The sequence below is a fragment of the Gavialis gangeticus genome, unplaced genomic scaffold, assembly GCF_001723915.1.
Source record: "Gavialis gangeticus isolate Ggan-Ray unplaced genomic scaffold, GavGan_comp1, whole genome shotgun sequence".
NCBI lineage: Eukaryota > Metazoa > Chordata > Crocodylia > Gavialidae > Gavialis > Gavialis gangeticus.
Genome location: NW_017729026.1, coordinates 31843427 through 31857388, shown reverse-complemented (window position 1 = coordinate 31857388; position 13962 = coordinate 31843427).

Below are 13962 nucleotides of genomic sequence, written 5' to 3'. Positions count from 1 at the left end.
GCGCTGGTGCACCCCCTCACGGCCAGCATTCCCCACTTAGGCGATGGGTGGGGGGGCAGGTGGGAATGCTGCTGCCCCCCATGAGAGTGCCGGCCAGGGAGTGGGGGTGCCAAGAGAAGTGCCACTGGCACTTCTGGCTGCACCCATGGCCCTTCCAGGCGCGCCACTGGCACTTCCGGGGCAGCATGCATGACTCGCAGGGGGATTTCCCCCCGGTCAACACGATTGCCTGTGGAAGGACCCCCCCTCCAGTTGCTGACTGGCCACTTGGGGGGCAAGTCCCCCCCCCCGACTTGTCCATAGCTTTTATAGCCTGCAGGTAGGGGCTGCTACAGAGTAGCCCAAGCTGGGGCAGGAGAGGCAGCCATCCAGGAGCCCTGGGGCTGGACTCAGGGTGGCCCCCTAGTGGCTAGATAGACCTAACACTAAAGCTAGTGCCAGGTCACATCTACAACTGCATTAACGTGCTTTAACTAATCACACCTAAATTTGATACCTGCTATCATATTTGGGTGTGATTAGCCAAATCATGTAATTTTTAATGCACATTAATGGTGTGCACATGTAGATGCATGCCTGTACTGCGTGTTAAATTAGGCTAACATGCATTAACGCATCTCAAGTAGACACACCCAAAATGAAACAAAGCACTAAGTGCTATCCACAAGTAATTCTTATATAGCCACTTTAGCAGGTTGCTTACTGTAGATTGATTTAAAGCTTTTTCATAAGGCATTAGTTCTTTTCTTTGTTATCTTTTATATATCCAAACATGTAAAATAGTTAGATTAATGTTACTATTTTTATTTATATTATACATTCCTGAAAGCAGGGAGCCATTTTTTACATATCTGTAAGCTAACACACCCATTACATTCTACAAATAATTAAAAATGTAAATTAATAGTTCATGAAATATTTTGACAAAGCAAATATTATCATAGCCATGGAAGATAAAGCAGTATATTTGTAACAGGATTTTAAACAAAGTTAAACTAAAAATCAAAGTTTTTTTTTAGCATTTCAGAAAAGCTGCTACATTACTTCTTTAAAATAGAGAGAATCTCAAGTCTTAAAACCATTTTGATTGCTGACCACCCACAAATAAAAAATCAAATTTTGTCTGACGCAAGGATTTCTTAGGGTAATACTTTTTATCAGACTAACTGCATAATACAGTTAGACAAGTTCTGGAATGCAAGACATGCTTCACCTTTAAATTTTAACTAAAATTTGATTAAAAAATAATATAAACTTAAACTCCTTTGGCTTGTAAAGAATCATGAACATTTTCAAACTTAAACTGTTTTTTTAAATGAGTTCAAATTTAGACAACAGGGCACTAGTTCTTCATAAATATTATATAGTAATAGTAGTTTATTTACAGCTTTCACCAAAACAATACAGCAAGCAGCATAAACAATAAAAATATCTGTAATAAAATAACATTTGTAACTTCTACTAAAAGCAAAGCCATCCCTGGGGGAGTGCAAATTGGGGCGAGCACCCAAGGCCTTGCACTTTGGGGGGCCTCGCAGAGCCAGGCAGAGCAACCACGGTGACTCCGCACTGCCACCAGCTTCACATCCATCCGCTCGGCATGCCCCCCTCCCCACCCCCACCGAATCCGCCACTGGCTTCCTCGCGTCCGGGGGCAGGGCCCTGCACAGGCTGATTTGCCACAGGCCCCACACCCTGCTTAGGTCATCTCTGGCTAAAAGCATACAATATCCTTTCTACCAGTTTACATAGTAATGATGATATTAAAAAAGTAAAATGAAGCAGTGAACAGTAAAACAAAGCAGGGGAATGTCAGGTCACGTCACATCACATCATGTCTACATTTGCTATGAAAAATTCTTTGAAAATATTGCATGCCGTTTGCTTTTTCATATCAATATACCATTACAGTCTCATTAAGCACCTGTACTTTGATATGAAAGCAATTACAATGTTAGATTTCATACATCCAACACTAATACATGTTTTGATCCCAGAAATAAATCTGTCTGTACAGACTACTAAGCCACTGCGGAGCTCCACTTATGTCAGCTATATTATTGCATATTATACATGTGTTTCTTCAATTTGTGAATTGACTGCAGCATGTACGTTTCTTTTCAGTTTTTTTGTATTAATTACTGTTCTTGGGGAATAGGGGTTATACAATTGTTGGACACAAATAGACTCAAATGAAGATTCCAGGTCTGAGCATTAGAGAACTGATAAATAAAAGGCTTCAACTTTGCTGATTTCATTTTCATCTTCAGAAAGTACAGGCTCCTCAGAAAGTTCCAGTTGCCAAAAATGCCCTGGTTAATAAGTTCTGGTATTCAGTAGGCAGACTGTAATAAGCAACACCTGTATATTACTCAGTTAAAGATCATGTGCAGTCTATAGACAGTAAATATTAACAATTTATGATAACCAAATAATTCTAAGCATTGATAGTTTCTGGAGCAATTTTAAAATGTACAGAAAATCAAATGTAACCCTACACATGGGGTCAGCAGAAGGGCTATGCACTGTCAAAGGAGCTAGATGCGTGACACAAAAAAAGACAGTTGAAGGAGACTTTCTTGTGAGTATTATCTTGACATGAACTAACAGGAGGAAGAGGAAAAAAGTTCAATCAGCTCTGTTTGCTTTACAAACTTGCCAGAATAAAATAATGTATGCCAGGAACTCCCAAACATTGCTCAACTGAAATCTATTTGGCATCCTGCCTGGCCTCAAGGGCTGTCTCTCATCTGCATAAAATTGAGCCAAGTACTCCCACTAAATAGAAAGATGAAGTGTTGAATGTTGGTGGTAATAGTCTCTGTGGGTTGCACCTCTATTAAAACAAAGACGACTGTCATCTGTGCTCTAGAATAGGGGTGGCTGACCCGTGGCATGTATGCCGGAAGTGGCACAGGCAGTCTCTGTGTATGGTACATGGCAGATCAAGGAAGGGGCAGGCAACACAGTGACAGATGGGGCAGGAAGAAGAATGCAGAGCAGCAGTTTGGGTAGGGAAAGTAATTTGGAGTGGCACTTGGGAAGAATGTGGGGCTAATTTGTGCCACACTTGCCAAAACAAATTGGTCCCCACTGCTTTAGAATTGCATGCAGAAAGCTTAGTATTATTCTGCCTTATAGATTAACTGGATCAGAGATTCATGAGCTTTCACTAGCAACAATTCACTTCACTGGATGCTAGAATTTCATGGTAGGCATATAGGCCACAAGCCACATTTTGGTCACCTTCAAAATGCACTGTTTATATATGCATTACATTTATGAAGCTCCATGCATTATTTGTTTAATTATTCTTTATCCCACATTAAGAGATGAGAAACTAATGCAAGAACTTCATGTAAGTAGCAGAAAGAGTGTTTCTTTGAGATATAGTTTATATCAGATCTGAGGGGTTCCAAGCTGGGTGTCTATTTGTACAACAAAAGGGCTTCAATAAAAACTTCGCATTTTACAGAACCAAAGTGGAATATGAAAATATTTGAATATGCTGGATTTGTTTTAGCATGTCTTCTTTATTATCTGACTTCCAATTTATGAGGTTATTTCTGGCAAAAGCCATTACTCAGACAAAATTACCAGTAGCTTACATGCCAGTTTTCCCTAGGTGGGTCTACAGCAAAACCCAACCCATGGGCCAGATCTGGCCTGCCAACTGACTGGATCTGGCCCATGGTGCTTGGCATGGGGCCAAGCCCCACCCGTTCCTGCTGGGGCAGCCCATGCCTGCTGGCCCAGGCCCCAACTAGTGCATGCAGCTTCCAGCAGGGCTCTTCTTGGTGCTGCTCTGCTCCCCGCACCTCCAGTGAGAACCTCCCTCCTGCGCCCCCACCACCCTCCTGGAGCAGCACAGCAGAGGCAGGAGTGGGAGAAGGAGCTGGTCCTGGAGGCAAAGGGAGCAAAGCAACACCTGGATGACTGTAGACACACCAGGAACAGCCCTGATGGAAGCTGCACACACTGGCCAGGGCCTGGGCCAGCAGGGCTGTTCTGCTCCCCTCACCTCCAGCTGTGACTCCTACTTCTGTCACATGTGGAGTGCAGTGGGGGAGCCACAGACCACATCAACCGGACAGGCTCTGCTGAATGTCACCAGATTCTGTGGGGAGGGATTTAACGTGATTCTAAGGGGGGGGGGGGAGGAGGGGGGTTGGCAGATTTTTAAAATACTTACCTTAATTTTAAAACTAAGTAGAGATAAGCTGTTTTATAGTAAACCCAAATGGTAATTTATGATTATTTATTTGTAAGTGTCATGGGTGACAGGATAAACTACCCTGACATCTGCTGAGAGGAGCAGTCAGCTAAATCTAACTGCTCAAGTAGGTTCTTAACCTACATACAGGACCTCCACCTAACGCAGGAGGTTTACAGTCCCACTAGGGGAAACACCTTGCTGGACTTGGTGTTAGCTACAGGGGATGACCTGGTTGGGAATCTGCAGGTATACAAGGTAACCTAGGGAATAGTGACCATCAATTGATTGAATTCACTTTCCAGCAAAGGGTGGGTAAGCTAACCAGCAGGGCTGAAGTGCTTGACTTCAGAAAGACTAACTTCAGTGTGCTCAGGATATTAGTTAGTGAGGCATTAAAGCTCAAGAGCATTGGCGAAATGGGGATCCAGGAAGGGTGGTCGTTCCTCAAGGGAGCAATCCTACAGGTGCGGGAGGAGACAATCCCATTGTGCATAAAAGGGGACAAAGGGGACAACAAGCCCTCTTAGCTGAACATGGAAGTCTAAAAAAACCTAAAGGAAAAAAAAGAGGCATACAGGCTGTGGAATCAGGGTGGCTACCAAGGAGGAGTATACTAGGGCTGTGAGAGGCTTTGGACCATGCTTTGGATCCAGAGAAGATTCAGAAGGTTCAGACACCGAAGCAGCATGTCCAGATCAAAACGCTGGTTTTTTTAGGCTTTCCAAAGCAGTTCAGAGCTTCCAAACCGCTTTGGAAAAGCTCTGGAGCCGCTTCAGAGATCTGGCCATAGGGTATAATGGGGAATCAATTAAATATTTATAATTTTGTTGTTTTTTGTCTGATTTGGATGAAACTTGTAGAGGTGGTAGCCTCTGCTGGGAGCATGAAGCATCCTAAGTTTCAAGAATATAGGTAAAGGGGTTTGGGGGACACTGCACCCAAATTCTTGAAAGCAAAACTCATGTCACGTGTGTGTGTGTTTCACTACAGGGGTGGTAGCCCCTGCTGAGGCTACAACGCCTGCCAAGTTTCAAGGTGATAGGTACAGGGGTTGGGGGGAACTGCACCTCAAGCTGCTGACAGGCAAAACTCATGACATAGATGACCCTGTGCGTGTTAGGTCTCAGCGGGCTAAAAACTGCAGGGGTGGTGGCCCCTGCTGAGGCCACGAGGCCATTATACCCTATGGCCGGATCAAAGTGGGAAACCGATCCGGAGCTCCCTGCCATCTGAAGCAGATGGATCTGAAACTGGATTGAATAGCTGCCTACTCGTACAGGCCTAGAGTATACCTCATACTTGCAGGGAATCAGTTAGGAAAGCCAAAGCAGGATTCGAACTTAGGCTGGCGACAAAAATTAAGGACAACAAAAAGTCCTTGTTCAGGTATATAGGTAGCAAAAGGAAGGTGCAGGATAGCATAGGACCCCTACAGGACAAACTAAGGCAATTGGTGACAGAGAGTGGGAACAAAGCTGAACTCTTCAATGAGTTATTTGCGTCTGTATTCCTAGACACAGACCAAGACAAATCTCCCAACTGGATCATAGACAGACACAGGAGAGACACCAACCCACCAACTGTTAGTGCACACTTAGTGAAGGGGCACTTTGAGGGCCTGGATGTGTTCAAATCAGCAGGCCCGGATGAACTTCATCCAAGGATGCTGAAGGAATTGGCCAGTGTCATAGCAGAGAGCTGGCACAGCTGTTGGTGCTCTGATCAGGTCCCAGAGGACTGGAAAAGGGCCAATGTGGTCCCTATTTTCCAGAAGGGGAGGAGGGAGGAACCAGGAAACTACAGGCTAGTTAGTCTTACCTCTATCGTTGGAAAAACTCTGGAAAAAATCATCAAGGATCATATTTGTGAGAGCCCAGCAGGGGAAATAATGCTGAAAGGAAATCAGCATGGGCTCACTACCTCACTAGCCTTGTTTCCTTTTATGACCAGGTCACAAAATGCTTAGGCGCAGGAGTCAAGGTAAATGTCATCTCCCTAGACTTTAAGAAGGCCTTCGATACGGTATCACATTCTGTTCTCGTTAATAAACTTACAGGCTGTGATGGATGATTACACAGTCAGGTGGATGGCAAATTGGCTTAGGGATAGCACCCAGAGAGTGGTGTTGGATGGGACATTATCAACCTGGAAAGATGTGGGCAGTGAGTCCCATAAGGCTTGGTCCTTGGACCAGTGCTATTCAATGTCTTCATCAGTGACTTGGATGAGGGTGTGGAGTGCACACTGTCCAAGTTTGCAGATGATACCAAATTATGGGGCAAAGTTGACACAGCAGAGGGTGGGGAACAGATCCAGACAGATCTGGACAGGTTGGACAAATGCTCAGAACGAAATAGGGTACAGTTCAACCAAGACAAGTGCAAAGTGCTGCACCTGGGCAAAAAGAACCACCAACACACTTACAGGTTGGGGGATGAGCTCTTCAATTAATTTTTTGTCTCTGTCTTCTTAAATAGGAATCTACACGAACCCTCAATACGCATCACAGACATCAACAAGGGGAACATCAGCCAACCAATGGTCAGTGCTGATACAGGAAAAGGACATTTGGAGGGACTGGTTGTGTTCAGGTCAATGGGACTGGAGGGACTCCACCCACGGGTAATGAAGGAATTAGCAAGTGTCATAGCCAAACCACTAGCAAAGATATATGAGCACTCATGGTGCTCGGGTCAGGTCCCAGAGGATTGGAAGAGGGCCAATGATGTCCCAATCTTTAAGAAGGGGAGGAAGGAGGATCTGGGGAACTATAGACCAGTCAGCCTTACCTCTATCCCAGGGAAAATTCTAGAAAAAATTATCAAGGAACACATCTGTGGGAGCCCGCTGGCTAATGTGATGTGGAGGGGCAACCAACATGGGTTTATAGCAAGCAAGTCCTGCCTGACTAACCTAGTTTCTTTTTACGACAAGGCCACCAAATGTTTAGATACAGGAGTCAAAGTGGACATTATCTATCTGGACTTCAAGAAGGCCTTTGACACGATATCCCATACCATCCTTATTAATAAACTGAGGAGATTTGCCATGGATGATTATATGGTAGACTGGGTAGCAAACTGGCTCAGGGGTTGCACTTAAAGGGTGGTGGTGGATGGGTCAGTGTCAGCTGGGAAAGATGTGTGCAGTGGAGTCCCTTACGGCTCAGTTCTGGGGCCAGTGCTGTTCAATATCTTCATCAGTGATCTGGATGAGGGGGTGGGAAGCACCCTGTCCAAATTCACAGATGACACTAAAATATGGGGTGAAGCGAACACTCTGGAGAGGGGGAACCAGATCCAGGCTGACCTCAACAGGTTGGGAAAGTGGGCAGAGAACAACAGGATGCAATTCAGTAAGGACAAGTGCAAGGCGCTGCATCTAGAGAGAAAGAACTGCCATCATACCTATAGGCTGGGGGGCAACCTTCTCAGCATCACTGAGGCAGAGAGAGATCTTGGAGTCACTGTTGATTCCAGGATGAACATGGGTCGTCAATGTGATGAAGTAGTCGGTAGATCCAATCGCACCTTGTCGTGCATCTGTAGGTGCTTCACAAACAGGCCCAGGGAGGTGATTCTCCCTCTCTATGCAACACTGGTCCGGCTGCAGCTGGAGTACTGCGTCCAGTTCTGGACGCTGCAGTTCAAGTGGGATGCAGACAACCTGGAGAGGGTCCAAAGAAGAGCCACTCAGCTGATTGGAGGTCTGCAGGGAAGGCCCTAGGAGGAAAAGCTAAGGGTCCTTAACCTCTTCAGCCTTTCCAAGAGAAGGCTGAGAGGGGACCTTGTGGTGGCATACAAATTCATAAGGGGGAGCAACACGAAGTAGGCGATGATCTGTTTACCAGGGCACCGCCTGGAATAACAAGGAACAATGGCCATAAGCTATCGGAATGTAGGTTTAGACTGGACATTAGAAATAAGTTCTTCATGGTCAGGGTTGCCAGGATCTGGAATGGGCTTCCAAGAGAGGTGGTGCTTGCCACATCCTTGGGGGTCTTCAAGAGGAGACTGGACAGGCACCTGGCTGGGATCAAATGATCCCAGGTTTGGTGACCCTTTTCTTGCCTGTCAGGGGCAGGGGGTTGGACTAGAGGGCCCACTGAGGTCTCCTCTAACCCTGGAATCTATGAATCTATGACCATAGCAGCACAGTTGACTCCAAGATGAACATGAGCCGTCAATGTGACAAAGAGATCAACAAGGCTAACCACACTTTAACATGCATTAGCAGATGCACGATGAACAGGTTCAGGGAGGTGATGCTCCCCCTCTGTGAGGCACTGGTCAGACTGCAGTTGAAGTATTGCATCCAGTTTTGGGTGCCGCACTTCAAGAGGGATGTGGAGAATCTTGGGAGGGTTCAGAGGAGGGCCACTCATATGGCTAGAGGCCTGCAGGCAAGGCCCTACGAGGAGAGCCTGAGGGACCTAGATCTCTTCAGCTGTAGCAAGAGATCTTGTGGCTGCCTATAAATTCATCAGGGAAGGGCAGCAGGGAATAGGAGATGATCTATTTACTAGGGCACCCCCTGGAGTAACTAGGAACAATGGCCACAAATTGACGGAGAGAAGATTTAGGTTGGACATTAGAAAGAACTTCTTTACGGTAAGGGTTGCCAGAATCTGAAGTGTGCTTTCAAGGGAGATGGTGCTCTCCCCTACCTTGGGGGTCTTCAAGAGGAGACTGGACAAGCACCTAGTTGGGGTTGTTTGACCCCAGTGCTCTGTCCTGCCCAAGGCAGGGGGTCGGACTCAATGAACTACTGAGGTCCCTTCTGACTCTAGCATCTATGAATCTATAAGTGGCATAAATGTACAGAGTACTTAGACAAATAAAACCAGAATTTCTTCCATGCAGTTTTAAATCTATTTATCAATGGAATTTCATAAATATTACATAATGTTAGATCTCAGTTTGTTATTCAGAACAATGTTTCTGTTCTGAAATAATAGTAATGGAGGTGCAACAATTGAATAATTCATGCTGGCTCACACCTAAATTATTCAGTTCCTGTTACAGTTCTGGAACTTGTCTGATGATTATTACATTAATTATGCCTTAATTTATTTGTGTGTTTGTGTGTATATATGTGTGTGTGTACGAGCATGTGCATATATGCATATATACATGTAAATGTATATAGATGTATGTATGTGGTTTGTCGGCTGGACAAATGAGCAATATTGTCTGAACAGCCAGATATAATGAATGGATAATGACATTGTGGCCAGTTCTAATCTGAGCATTTTGAAAAGAGAGAAAATTCTAACACCTATTCAGTCTTTTCCATGTTATTTGAATTAAAGTGGAAAATGATAAATAGTTGCTTGCGTGATCTTTTTCTTTTAGATTAAAGAATTATTGCAACATTAAATCTCTTTAAACAAAAAGCTAGATAAGAGGTAGGCAACCCCTAGCACAGGTGCCAAAGCGTGGCATGTGAAGGCATTTTGCTTTGCACACGTGTCTCAGGGTGGATGGTGGGGAAGGGGCAAAGGCTGTGCTGCCACAACAAGAATCGGACCCCTCACAGCTCTCCTGCTGCCTGTCCCTGGCACACCAACATCTTACAAGTTGAGGTTGCATGTGTTTTTGGCACTCTGCCCAAAAATACTACCAACCCCTGAGCTAGACTGACTTGTTTAGGTAAGTATATGTCCAGCCTGCCAGTGTACAACTTGAGCATCATTTAAAGTTCTTAAATAACTGGCGCTTCCAGGACTGCCATGGTATAGAAGATCACTTAATAAATTCTTTTTAAAAGAAAAGTATTGTGCATTCTCCAACTAAAATTAGGGTTCTACATCAATGCTTAAGTATCTGAAGATCAATAGCTTTTTTTTGTAGAAGTTGTATACCAATAGTTCTCATTATACTGAGATGTTTTCTTATTTAAAAATCAGGCCATGTACATGTAGGATCAGTTTTATGCACACATCTTAAAAACTTTCAGCCAATGTTAAAAAAGATGTGTAGTGGATGATTATAGTTCATATTTGTGGGGGGCACATTATTATATATATTGTGCTTCCTATTATATGTATATACACGCTGGGAAGACCTAATATTACATATCTTACAGGTCATTTGAAAGCCTGATTTGACACTTTCAGTGGTTCTGCCAGATGTAGAACCAAATCCCTGTTCCTCTTGGATAGCTTGTTAGTAATGACAGTGGAGGTTGCCATGAGAAAACTTAGTGGAGGGAGGGGAGATAGAATGAGAAAAATAAGATACATACAGTCAACATCATGATATTGCATTATTTGCTACTGTTGTTCTGTCCTGTCTATTTGAATTGTAAGGTCTTTATAAGGCCAGATACCTTAGTAATATTACCTGTTTGTTTCATGGCATCTAGCACAAGATGCTAATAGAAAACAAATATTTGATTAAAACAATAAATCTTCTGGCTCTTTCAGTCAGTACACAGCAGGACACAATGACAATGCTATGTTTATGCCAGGCAGTTTGTTAAACACACAGAGCCTGCACAAGATAGTCTGAACCCTCTGTCCTCTGCAGTTCATAGAATCATAGAATCAATGAGTCGGAAGGGACCTAGACAGATCATCTAGTCCGACCCCCTGCCATGGGCAGGAAGGAGCAGTGCGGGTGGCAGGGGTCATAAGACCCCAGCCAGGTGCCTATCCAGTCTCCTCTTCAAGCAGAAATATGGAAAAGAGCATTCTCAGACTTGCAGAGGGACAGGGGTATGGGCATTCAGCAGGCTATGTATAATGTAAACCCTGGCCAACTGTGTCACAAACTAGAGCTTTGGAGAGGACCCAACTGATCAAGCAAATAACGCTTAAATATTTAACTGCTGTAATGACATAAGTAAATATCTCCACATTACTAGAGCAAGTTGAGGTCAGGAATTTGTTTCCTCAGTCATGCATTTCCTTGAGGTCACAGCCCTTTTCTATGGACTATTTTGGCACTTGACATTTACTACACACCACCTGTGTTAATTTGGAAGGCGGGGTGGTGGTGGAATCTCTTTTTGAAGGCTAGCCTGTACTCAAGTACATTCAAATAAGTGCAACTCAGGAAAATGACTTTATTTGCAGATCCTGTTTGGATCTACAAATATCTAGGCTGAAAGAGTAACACAGATATGATTGATTAGTTGGACCAAGTTCCTTCTATATTTTGGCTTTCCCTGCCTTATTTTCACAACGCGCTCTGTCTACAGTAATGATGTCCATGTTTGTACTCCCTCCCATAAAACTCGCACATTAATTTGTACAAATGAGAAGGTTCAAGTGTATTATTTGTCAATTAGCCAGGAAAACTAGAATGCTGAGTATCTTATGGCATAACTTGTATCTTATTTTGAAATAGAAGCATCATACCCAGTGCTTTGAACTAAACGTAGTGTGTATTTCTTTGCAGCTCAGTACCATAAAGATGTTGAACAAGAGAAATTTAAAGAACTTATGGCAGTAGGATTAAAGAGCTATATATTTGTTTTGGTTTTCACTTGGATAAAGGGGGAATACATTTGCCTACAAGTATCACAGTAGTGCATTCATCAAAGAAAAGAAGGAATTAGAGCGGTTAAATGAATTATAAGTAGAATGACATTGAGCAAAGGGCAGGTTAGCCTGATACCTTTTGTTAGCAGTGGTTTATGAAGATCTTGCTACATTACAGTTTTAGCATACCAACACCCCCCCCCCCGATAGAGTTAGCCTCATCTGTGTTCTAATATTTTGTGGGTTTTACTATGGGTAAGACAACAGGATTATTAGTACTGTGCTAAAGAATCTTATTTGAGGTCATATTAAAATACAGGTGCTCCTAACTGTCAGACAATAATGGAATACTTTGGTTATAATCTTAGTATAGATGGTGCCGTGAATTAAAAGTGGAATTAGTGGAAACCTCAAAACTTGAATCAATTAAAAATGGATGTACAGTGCACTTGAGAATATAGGGAACAATTCTGTCCTGAGAGGTGGTTAAGATGACCTAAAATGAGCTTTTCCATTATTAATATGTAGGCCAAATTGTGCCTGCTTGCATTCATGCCTAACTCCTGTTGATGTGAAAGTAATAGTTGGCCTGTGCTTCACAGAGAAAAAAAAAACACTAGGTGAAGCAAGCAATTGCATCTTAGAGGGAAAATTTGTTTTAAGGCTGTAGATGCCAAAATAAATTGAATGTGGTACTGATTAACTGTACACAATAACTGCCAAGCTTTGTAATTCCCTTTTAGGGTCAAAGTTGGCTCACCTTGTTGAAGAACCCAAGAAACAGATTATTTTGAACCAGTAGTTCTCAACTTTTTTGTATTCAAGGCACCCCTCATTGGAATCGAGACACCCCTCCATAACTTTTGTGAATTGAGTGGCATCCAATTTCAAAAACTAATTTATATATTACACTTATTACCTTTTTGCACAGAGGTTGAACAGTAGGGATGGAGAATCATCCAGGCAGGGGCAAGCCTGAGCCTGTGCTTATCTGCTTAATTCATCTGCTTATCTTCTCATACCTTGCTTATCTCCTCACACCTCAGGTCACCCTTCAAAGGGTCTGGTGGCACTCCAGGGTTAAGAATCACTGTTTTAAGCAGATCTGGTTTAATGCAAAGTAAATTGGCAAGACATGTGATCTCTTCCCTGGTGCATAAAGTGGCTGCTCTTGTGTTTAAGGACTGAAACTTGTAGCTTTCTAATACAACCACTCCACTCTTGGCACAAGTGGCCAGTGATGGTAGAGAAAAAAAGCTGTCATGGACAAATCTAGAATTTTGAAAAAGGGGGCAGAGGGTGAGGTGTATCATCACCTGCGAAACATCATGTGTTATTCTCCGGTTAAAAATATACTAGAAGCTGTGCTACTGGCCTAGGGTTGTATTGAAGCAAAAACAAACATAATTTCCTTGGAATGAGTTAAAAATTATCTGCAGGGCTGTGAAATAGGAGCTTCACTACCAGGAGCACTGAACAGACAGCAGAACTGCGAAACAAAGGCTAGCTTGATTGGTGGAGTATCAAGCCCATTCAAGAGAAGAGAGGGTCATTAATGCCTGTGAAATGAAGAGTCATCCTCATACAAAAGCAGGGCTGGAAGAGACCTCCAGAGGTCATCTAGTCCAGTGGTTCTCAACTTTTTTTGTACCAGGAGCCGTTTGTAAACACTGATGGACAGTCCTGACCCTGTAAATAGTTTAAGTAGAAAATTGCAGCCCCGACAGTGCCTCTCACTCCCAACCCACTGTCCCCCTGCCCCCTATGCGTGGGGGCAGGGAGGTATGGGGAATGGAGGGCCCCAAGCAGCCCCTTGGAGGCTGGAACTCTTTCAGCTGGCAAGGAAAAACCCAGTTTCCCACATTTCTCCTTCAAAGGAGAATCCAGTTTTAAAGTTTGTTCTCAAACCTTTTCATATCTTCTTGCGACCTACAGGTTGAGAAATGCTAATCTAGTCCAACCTTCTGCCAGAGGCAGGATCATCCTTATCCAAACCATCCTATACAATCCATAATCTCAACTCTACAGAAGACTACTGTCAATCCTGACATAACACAGACCTAACAACATGGGTAACTGGGGGGCACAGTTTGTGACTGGCAGCGTCGGCAGTGTCAGTGGCAGGGTGGTGAGCAGCGACTGCCCACAGAAGCTGGTGGCAGCATCGGGAGGGAGGGGGTGGTGAGTGGTGACCACCTGCAGGAGCCAGCATTGGCGTGGCAAGTGGCGACCACTTGCAGAAGCTGGCGGCGGTGGGGGG